This window comes from Sturnira hondurensis, unplaced genomic scaffold (genome assembly GCF_014824575.4).
Source record: "Sturnira hondurensis isolate 20B ecotype Veracruz unplaced genomic scaffold, ASM1482457v3 Scaffold0024805, whole genome shotgun sequence".
NCBI lineage: Eukaryota > Metazoa > Chordata > Mammalia > Chiroptera > Phyllostomidae > Sturnira > Sturnira hondurensis.
In genome coordinates this window covers 1,514,578-1,520,577 of record NW_028097436.1, presented here as the reverse complement: position 1 = coordinate 1,520,577, position 6,000 = coordinate 1,514,578, and positions in this window count along the sequence as shown.

The following is a 6,000-nucleotide window of genomic DNA, read 5'->3' as shown; positions in this document are numbered from 1 at the left end:
CTTTACTGACATTGCAACTTTCCTCAGAACACGGGGAAAATACAAGGTTCCTGGGAGAACGCAGCAACGTACGCCGGCAGGAGGCCCTGATGCCATTTCCTACGAGTGCAGGACTGGAGTAACGTTGGTTATTGATGCTGCCTCATGCAAGAAGCGTTGTGAAGTGGCTGTCCCACAGCGTCTTCTCCTCCAAGGTGAGAAGGGGCACAGGTCACCCACTTCCTCTCTTCTAAGTTGATGTCTTTGTGTGTCAACTTCCCATTAGCTCTTGTGTTGCCATCCCGTGCAGCCCCAGCGGCCCTGACCCCTACCCCCCAAGCAGAGATAATGAGACGGTACTACTAAGACGACCTGGCCAGATTAGAGTCTCAGATCTTTGCACCTCAACAGCTGTGTGTTGTCACCGATGGAAATTTTTAACTCGTCTGCCAATTCCCCGGCCACCCGAATAAGTGGCTGAAAGACTGGCTGGTGTTTCATCATTTATTAGAATGGAATCTAGGTTCTGATGAACCCTAATGCTGAAAATTAGCTCTGAGGAAACTGCAGCTGTCATTCTGGGTCTCTGGCTGATCGGAACAAGTGGAATTTATTCAGGTGGGTTTTTTTCATCCTGTAGCCAGTTCAGCACACAAATTACTTCAGAGCTATTTTTAAAAACGTAATAGGACCAATACTTAGGAGAGCCAGATGCAGTGTGAGGAGGATCAGAAAGCATCTATTATGGGCTCGACATTCGCTCTCCCACAAAGCCTCAGATGATATCGAAAAATCTCTTCCTGGTCTTCCTGGTGGCTGAGCCACGCCACTGGAATCCTCTGGGTGCTGGCCAGACTTCCACGAGCAGAGAGGTTGTTTTGATCAGCGGAGCATGTTGGAGTCGGCCTTTCGCTATGGGCGAAGTCAGGGGCGTCGCCGGCTTTTCGGACAGTGAGTTACAAGGAGCGCTCACCCCCAGGGCCACAGGCCTGCCATCTCTCCCTTCAAAGCTTGGGCACTAGAACGTCCTTTTTTAGGTCTGCAAAGAAAGAGGTTTTGCATCCTTGGTGGTGTGTTCGAGTGCCTTACTCCTATTTTAGATGGAAAAAGACAGAAAATTATTTTCAAAGGCGTTCCAGAACTTTCCTCCTTGTTCTGACATCATGGAACATAAACCCTCTTTTCACCACCACTCCCCTCTGACTCTGTTCCACTTGGTTCTTGGAGGGTGCAATGAATTCCACTCCACTGGCTTTCCTTTTGCAGACTGAAACGATCAATAGATCAACCAGAACATACTATGTTCCCAGCTGGGAATCTCAGAAGGAGAGGAGGAGGCAGCCGAGTAGAGTTATGAGATACTGCTCCTGGCCTCGTCGGAACTCACCATCTAGCGAACAAATTCTTTAATTTTTCCCCAGCAGGGAACATTTCCTTGTTTACCTCCCAAGCTTTTGTTCCCTTTGGCTCCGTCTTTCCCAGACCCTTCCAACTTCTCCCAACTCTTTTTTCGTTTCCAAGGCCCAGTTTGAATCTCATACAGGAAAACAATAATCTTATTTTAAATAATTTTTCAATTCAAAAATATATAACATCTTGCTTATATTATTTTAAAATTCAAATGGGAAATCAGGGAAATTAGAGGCAGGGGTGGATTCTGGCTGTGCCGCTGCCTGGCTCTGAGGCTGCTGGCCAGGCCCCTAGCTTTGCTCAACCTTGTGAAGTCACCTCTAAAATGTGGATGCAACCGTCGTTTGCAGGCTTGGGCCAGTATTATTAGAGATGAGGTGTAGAAAGCATCTTGTACCTATTTCTTAAAGTAAACAATTAAAAGTATCTGAGTCCTGCTGCTTTTTATTGATTAAAACAGGTCCATGGTCTCAAAAGCGGACAGAGGTGGACCTGCCCGGCCACGGCCTGAGGGGCCCAGCTCTCCCTCACCCTCTCCCTCCTCACAGGTCACTCGGGAGCTGTGTGCCTGCAATCCTGACCCTTCCATGAGCACGAGGCCCTCTGGGCCACATGGAGCATCTCACCACCTGTGTCTCCCAGCTTACAAAGCACCTTCCCCATGCTACCAGATTATCTTATTACCAGGGTTCAACAATTCCATGAGCTAGTCACATGGGCTCATTTACAGATGATTAAATGTACTCAGAAAAATCAAGTCATTTTCCTATGGTCAAAATACTCATGTATGAAATAGCTTAAATGTGAATCCCAGTCTTTTGATGGTAAAATTTGTATCCTACATTTGTTTCTGTGGCTTCTCTATTCCAGGGCCTCGGTTTCCTGCTTTCAGGCTGTGCTTTCAACACATACAAACACACACACACACACATACACACACACGCACACGCACACGCTACCACCCTCCTCTCTGCCTGGAGGTTAGACCCAGCCCAGGCAGACCAGAAGTTCAGGGAGTCCCCGTTTTGGGAATTCCAGGGGCGCTGCTCCAGTGGACAGCTCTCGCAGACAGGGGAATGCAGGCACCACTCAGACTGTCCCTGAGGCCCAGGCTGTCTCTGGGAGCTTGCCCGGCCTTCATGGTTGGCTGGCCCTGGGCCCCAGAAGCTTGCCTGGGATAGGTATGTTGTATCTACAAAAACAGCTTGAGTGGTTTTAAATTCTAGACACCACGTGGACAAGAAAGGTGGAGCCAAGAATGGCTAAGGCCACACAGTTGAGCAGGCTCACAGTCAGTGAATGGTTGTCAATAGCTATGGTGGTTTTTGCTATAGTCCCACTAAGGTCTACTGCCTTGTGACCAAAGTGCTAAGCAAGTGCGCGTGGGGGATCTCTGCACTGATCCTGACCAGATTTCTTTTCCCGAGTTCCAGTGTTCCCCTTTCTTCCTGGTTGGTCCTGGAACACAGGGCGCTTTTCCAAGCCTCTGCCCACATACTGACTCAGGCAGCATTGGAGAGGAGGCTTGGCCTGCCCCACTTGTGGGGCAAATGCTCGCTGCTTCTTCCTCTTGGTGTGAGGGAAGCAGCTCTTTGTTTTCTTGACCCTGTGGTTTGGCCTCTCGGTTGATTCTGGAAGCTCTGTGTCCTCCGACCAGCTGTGCTTGTGCCGCAGCGAGGGATGGACACTCTGTATTCCACTCCTTTGTGACCAAACGTGTGCTCCGAGAGTGAGTCCCTTGGACAAAAACAAGGGCACCAGGATCTTTTCCAACATCCTTTCTGATTACAGCCGACGGACCTTGTAGAGTTTTTCTATTGCATCTCTAGTCACAGGTCGTTCCACTGTGCCGGGGGCCGACTTTGCTGGCCCCCTGAATTAAAAGATGGGTGGGTGCTTCTGGGGCACCAAACTGTGGGGGTCCTCTCTTCACCTGTGCTCTTTGTGCAGCCCAAGGACCCCGAGGCAGGGAGCGTGATGAAGGGGGCAACACAGGCCCCAGATACTCTGAGCTTAGGCATTTTTTTCTCTTGGATTTATCGTTTTGAGTCTCTTTCTCTCTGTCTCTGTCTTTTTAGGTAAACCACTTTATGAAGGTAGAGTTGACATGCAATAAACTGCACACATGTAAAGTTTTTTTTTTTATAAATCTTCACATGCGTAAACACCCCGTGAAGCCTCTGCCATGGTCCAGTGGGCAGACATGGCCACCACCCTCCAGAGTTTCCTCCCCTCAGCTCCGGCAGCAACTGAGGTGCTTTCTGTCACTGTAGGTTAGCTGGCAGTTTCTAGAAATTTATAAAAATGAAATCAGACTGTTTGTAGTTCAAAGAGGAACCCTTTATTGAGACATAATTTACTTACAATAACTTTACTCGTTTTAAGTATAAAATTCATCAGAGAAAAATTCATCAGGGTCTCCAGAGAAACTGAACTCTATATTCAAATGTGTGGAGAAAGAGAAATAAAGATTTGGTGAAGGAGTCAGCTCACAAAACGATGGGAACCAGCAGGTCTGAAAGTTGTAGGGCGGGCCAGCGGGCGGCCTGAAGTTGGCGTTACAGTCCTGAGGAGGAATTTCTTTTGCTGGAAACCTCAGCTTTTGCTTGTAGGCCTTCAGCTGATCCACAGAGCCCGCCCACATTGTCAGAGGTAACTCGTTTGACTTCAAGCCAGTGACTGTAGATGTTAACCCCATGTGCAAATTCTTTCACAGCAACACCTAGATTAGCATCGGATTGAACAAATGGGAGCTATGGCCCAGCCAATGGAAATACAAAACAGACTGCTGTGGTGTATAACTCAACACTCTTAGTCTGTGTGTCGACTAACGTCCTGCCACCATCCCTCACCCTAACTGAGAACAGTCCCATCATCCCAGGGCCTTACATTTGTCACTCCTGGCATTTGTCACTCCAGGTCTCTTTTTGCCACCAGGTTTACCAGAGAGAAAGGGACCATAGCTATCTCCAGTCTATTCGTCCAGATCCTCTAATCTAATGGAGCTTCACAAGGCTTGTCCAGAAGGCCAAGTGGTTATCTATTACTTATCCATATACTAGAATTGAAAACAGTCACTGTCCAAAATGGCTGTGTCCTTGGTTCACGTTTGAGAGCACTGATTTCTGCTGAGAAGCATGAGTTCAGCTCTGTGCCGGGTGCACTCACAGCAGTCATCCCATCTGGTTCCCACCACAGCCCCACAAGCAAGTAGGAATTTTGCAGAACGGTGAATGAGGTCTCAGAGAGGCCAGGAACTGACACAGTCTATCAATAGACAAACTGACAGTTGAAAAGAGCACTTCTGATCCGAAGGCCTTCTGTGGTAGCCCAGCTGCCCACTTTAGACATCACCTACTGTATGTTCTATCAGGACCCCAATCCAGCATCACAGGCCCAGGCCTGAGCCTTGCCAGGATGAAGCAATACCTTGTGAAGGTCGCAAATGTGCAGGAAGCTTGGCTGGGATGTCAGAACCAACAGGCATTTCTGTGCACACTTGAGAAAGAACACCACAGAAGGGCATAGTGTATTCATGTACTGGGTTGGCCTAAAAGTCTGTTTAGGGTTTTTTTCCATAAAATAAAAAACATTTTTCATTTTCACCAATAACTTTATTAGTTTGGATATTTTGAATATGTTGGCTATCTCCTGCTATTGGCTTCTAGAGGGTAGAGGCCAGGGGTGCTGCTGAACATCCTTCAATGCATACAACAGCCCCACAGCAAAGAAATATTTGACCAAAATGTCAATAGTACCAAGAAATATCACAAACCTGTTTGGACATGTTTGATCAGTCACAGCAACTTCTCCATGCACTGCAAAAATCTTTTTTTGCATTTCAGTTGTGTTTTATCTTTCTTGAAATAATAAAGCACAATATGCTGAAAATGTTGCATATTTTCTTCCATCTTCAGTATTAGAATGGCTATACAAAAATTGACTAATTTTGATAAGTTTTTTTAAAGTATGAAGATATGACAGCTGTCACAACACAATCTAACAAAAATGTTTCAGATGAAGTTAAAAACAACTAAGAACTACCAGAGCCATCTTACAAAAAAAAACAAACTAAGTAAACTTTTTGGCCAACCCAATAGTTTTCTTGGTTAAAATCGTTCAAGTCCTTGGTTTCTAGAAAACTAAGTTAGAACATGTTGGGGAAAGTGTCCTTCCCACCTTTATTCCCTCTTGGCTTTTATTGCTGACACAGTCCCCTGCTCGCAGAAGGAGCCCAGTGCTAACTTGAGGAACCCGATGTTTTTCGCCTAATCTGTGCGCCTCTGTTGCTGCTTCCCCTCCTCTGGCTGCTGCCTTGCCACAGGCTCCTTCTCACTTGAATGTCAGGTGAGATGCCACGTTCTGCTGTCATTGCCGGGGAATGGATGCCACCAACCGTACCTCCTGCGCTCCCACAGAGCAACAGCCCCCTCTCCACTCCCCACACCTCAGTAAGTCCCTCAGGATAGAAGCTTGGGGTCGCTTCCTATACCTCCTTGGTGTCCCCTACCTATGTCTAAGGCCTCTGAAAATTTACTTACTTACCTGAACTTTCCTTCTGCCTGGTACTCAGTTCCTTCCATGCCAATAGGAAGGAAGAGGTCACCATGC